This window comes from Arachis stenosperma, chromosome 5 (assembly GCF_014773155.1).
Source record: "Arachis stenosperma cultivar V10309 chromosome 5, arast.V10309.gnm1.PFL2, whole genome shotgun sequence".
Taxonomy (NCBI): Eukaryota; Viridiplantae; Streptophyta; class Magnoliopsida; order Fabales; family Fabaceae; genus Arachis; species Arachis stenosperma.
Genome location: NC_080381.1, coordinates 65,287,696 through 65,292,284, shown reverse-complemented (window position 1 = coordinate 65,292,284; position 4,589 = coordinate 65,287,696). Strand labels below are relative to the sequence as shown.

The following is a 4,589-nucleotide window of genomic DNA, read 5'->3' as shown; positions in this document are numbered from 1 at the left end:
TAGTAAAGTCCAGAAATGTGAATTTAGCATAAAAACTAATAAAAACATCCCTAAAAATAGCTAGATTATACTAAAAACTATCTAAAAACAATGCCAAAAAGCGTATAAATTATCCGCTCATCACAACACCAAACTTAAATTGTTGCTTGTCCCCAAGCAACTGAAAATTAATTAGGATAAAAAGAAGAGAATATACTATAAATCCCAAAATATCAATGAATATTAATTCTAATTAGATGAGCGGGACTTGTAACTTTTTGCTTCTGAACAGTTTTGGCATCTCACTTTCTCCTTTGAAGTTTAGAATGATTGGTATCTATAGGAACTTAGAATTTCAGATAGTGTTATTGATTCTCCTAGTTAAGTATGTTGATTCTTGAACACAGCTACTTTTATGAGTCTTGGCCGTGGCCCTAAACACTTTGTTTTCCAGTATTACCACCAGATACATAAATGCCACAGACACATAGCTGGGTGAACCTTTTCAGATTGTGACTCAGCTTTGCTAAAGTCCCCAGTTAGAGGTGTCCAGAGTTCTTAAGCACACTCTTTTTGCTTTGGATCACGACTTTAATCACTCAGTCTCAAGCTTTTTCACTTGGACGTGCATGCCGCAAGCACATGGTTAGGGATAGCTTGATTTAGCCACTTAGGCCTGGATTTTATTTCCTTGGGCCCTCCTATCCATTGATGCTCAAAGCCTTGGATCCTTTTTACCCTTGCCTTTTATTTTTAAGGGCTATTGACTTTTTTTGCTTGCTTTTTCTTTTTCTTTCTAATTTTTTTTGCCAAATTTTTTTTTGCAAGCTTTTGCTTTTTCACTGCTTTTTCTGGCTTCAAGAATCAATTTTCATGATTTTTCAGATTGTCAATAACATTCTCTTTGTTCATCATTCTTTCAAGAGCCAACAATTTTAACATTTATAAACAACAAGATAAAAAATATGCACTGTTCAAGCATTCATTCAGAAAACAAAAGGTATTGTCACCACATCAATATAATTAAACTAATTTCAAGGATAAATTCAAAATTTATGTACTTCTTGTTCTTTTGAATTAGGAATATTTTTTATTTAAGAAAGGTGAAGGATTCATGAAATTATTCATAGCCTTAAGACATAATTACTAAATCCTAATGATCATGTAATAAAGACACAAGACATAAACAAACATATAGCATAAAAATCGAAAAATAGAGAGATAAGAACAAGGAAGTTAAGGAATGAGTCCACCTTAGTGAGGGTGGCGCCTTTTGATGGACCAATTGTGCTTTTTGAGCTCCTTTATGTCTCTTCCTTGCCTCTGTTGCAGGATCCCTAGTGATTTTGGTGCTCCTATCCTTAGTTACTCCCAATAATTGAATGGAGGAAAATTTATCCCCTGAGGTATCTCAGGGATTTCTTGATGAGGGAATTCCTCATGCTCTCTTGATGTGCAGTCAAATGCTCTATTACTGAGCTATGGATCCTTGAGATGAATCTCTCCATCTCCCATGATTCAGAGGTGGAAGCAATTGTCTTCCCTTTTCTCTTTTCTTTTTTTTTTTTTTGAGGTTTCTCTGGCCTTAGGTGCCATCAATGGTTATGGAAAAGCAAAAAAGCTATGCTTTTACCACACCAAACTTAGAATATTGCTCGCCCTCGAGCAAGAGAAGAAAGAAAAGAAGAAGAAGAAGAGAAAATATAAGGGAGAGTGGGGGAGGTGTATTCAGCCAAGGTATAGAAGAGGGGGTAGTTGGAAAGAGAGATTGAGGTGATTGGTGAAGGGTTTTTGGGAAAGAGTGGATGGATGTGAAGATGAGGAGAGAAGGTGAGTTAAGGAAGGTAGGGATCCTGTGGGGTCCACAGATCCTGTGATGATTTTGTGGTGTCTACAGATCCTGAGGTGTCAAGAATTTACATCCCTGCACCAATTAGGCATGTAAAACGCCTTTGCATACAATTCTGGCATTTAAACGCCGAAGTGATGCTTATTTTGGGCGTTCAACGCCCAATTGCAGCATGTTTCTGGTGTTGAACGCCAGTTCCATGCTTGTTTCTAGCGTTCAGCGCCAGTTCTCCTCAGGGTATATTACTGGCGTTCAAACGCCAGGATGCTGCTTGTTTCTGGCGTTCAACGCTAGATCCATGCTCTGTTCTGGCGTTGAACGCCAGCCAGATGTTCCTTACTGGCGTTTGAACGCGAGTAAGTCCTTCCTCAAGGGTGTGATTTTTTCTTCTGTTATTTTTGATTCTGTTTTTAATTTTAGTATTTTTTTCGTGACTCCACATGATCATGAACCTAATAAAACATTAAAGAACAATAAAAGAAAAATAAAATTAGATAAATAAAAATTAGGTTACTTCCCAATAAGCGCTTCTTTAATGTCAATAGCTTGATAGTGGGCTCTCATGGAGCCACACAGGTGATCAGGTCAATGCTGTAGACTCCTAACACCAAACTTAGAGTTTGGATGTGGGGATTCAACACCAAACTTAGAGTTTGACTGTGGCCTCCCAACACCAAACTTAGAGCTTGATTGTGGGGGCTTTGTTTGACTCTGTACTGAGAGAAACTTTTCATGCTTATTCTCCATGTATACAGAAGAACACCCTTGAGTCTTAAACACAAGGTAGTCCCCATTCAATTGAAGGACTAATTCTCCTCTGTTAACATCTATCACAGCTCCTGCTGTGGCTAGGAAAGGTCTTCCAAGGATGATGCATTCATCCTCCTCCTTCCTAGTATCTAAGAGTATGAAATCAGCAGGGATGTAAAGGCCTTCAACCTTTACCAACACGTCCTCTACCAATCCATAAGCTTGTCTTACTGACTTATCTGCCATTTGCAATGAAAATATGGCAGGCTGTATCTCAATGATTTTCAGCTTCTCCATTACAGAGAGTGGCATAAGATTTATACCTGACCTTAGGTCACACAGAGCTTTTTCAAAGATCATGGTGCCTATGGTGCAGGGTATTACGAATTTGCCAGGATCTTGTCTCTTTTGAGGTAAAGTTTGTTGAACCCATGTATCTAGTTCACCAATGAGCAAGGGAGGTTCACCTTTCCAAGTCTCATTACCAAATAACTTGGCATTCAGCTTCATGATAGCTCCTAGATATTGAGCAACTTGCTCTCCAGTTACATCTTCATCCTCTTCAGAGGAAGAATAGTCTTCAGAGCTCATGAATGGCAGAAGGAGGTTTAATGGAATCTCTGTGGTCTCTATATAAGCCTCATATTCCTTTGGGTCCTCAATAGAAAACTCCTTTTTGTTGAGAGACGTCCCATGAGGTATTCCTCATTGGGATTCACGTCCTCTCCTTCCTCTCTAGGTTCGGCCATATTGATTATATCAATTGCCTTGCACTCTCTTTTTGGATTCTCTTCAGTATTGCTTAGGAGAGTACTAGGAGGAGTTTTAGTGATTTTCTTACTCAGCTGGCCCATTTGTACCTCCAGATTTCTAATGGAGGACCTTGTTTCACTCATGAAACTTAAAGTGGCCTTAGACAAATCAGAGACTAAGTTTGCTAAGTTAGAGGTGCTCTATTCAGAATTCTCTGTCTGTTGCTGAGAAGATGATGGATAAGGCTTGATATTGCCGAGCCTATTTCTTCCACCATTATTAAAGCCTTGTTGAGGCTTTTGTTGATACTTCCATGAGAAATTTGTATGATTTCTCCATGATGAATTATAGGTGTTTCCATAAGGTTCACCCATATAATTTACCTCTGCTATTGCAAGGTTCTTAGGATCATAAGCTTCTTCTTCAGAAGATGCCTCTTTAGTACTATTGGATGCATTTTGCCATCCATTCAGACTTTGAGAAATCATGTTGACTTGCTGAGTCAACATTTTGTTATGAGCCAATATGGCATTCATAGCATCAATTTCAAGAACTTCCTTCCTTTTAGGCGTCCCATTATTCACGGAATTTCTCTCAGAAGTGTACATGAACTGGTTATTTGTAACCATGTCAATAAGTTCTTGAGCTTCTGTAGGCATTTTCTTTAGGTGAATGGATCCACCTGCAGAATGGTCTAGTGATATCTTAGAGAACTCAGATAGACCATAATAGAATATATCTATCATGGTCCATTCTGAAAACATGTCAGAAGGACATCTTTTGGTCATCTGCTTGTATCTTTCCCAAACTTCATAGAGGGATTCACCATCTTTTTGTTTGAAGGTCTGAACATCCACTCTAAGCTTGCTCAGCTTTTGAGGAGGAAAGAATTTAGCCAAGAAGGCTGTGACCAGCTTATCCCAGGAGTCCAGGCTATCTTTAGGTTGAGAGTCCAACCATGCTCTAGCTCTGTCTCTTACAGTAAAAGGGAAAAGCGTGAGCCTGTAGACTTTAGGATCTACTCCATTAGTCTTAACAGTCTCACAGATCTATAAGAACTTAGTTAAGAACTGGTAGGGATCTTCTGATGGAAGTCCATGAAACTTGCAGTTCTGTTGCATTAGAGCAACTAATTGAGGTTTCAGCTCAAAATTGTTTGCTCTAATGGCAGGAATTGAGATGCTTCTTCCATCAAACTTGGAAGTAGGTGTAGTATAATCACCAAGCATCCTCCTTGCATTATTGTTGTTGGGTTTGG

General features: G+C 38.8%; 1 non-coding gene across 1 annotated transcript; it reads left to right on the top strand.

Annotated features, from left to right (window-relative positions):
- The first annotated feature begins 4,093 nt into the window (after positions 1–4,093).
- LOC130984486 (small nucleolar RNA R71) lies at positions 4,094–4,197 on the top strand. Its single transcript, XR_009088421.1, has one exon. It is a non-coding gene; the product is annotated as a small nucleolar RNA R71 (small nucleolar RNA).
- The last annotated feature ends 392 nt before the right edge of the window (positions 4,198–4,589 follow it).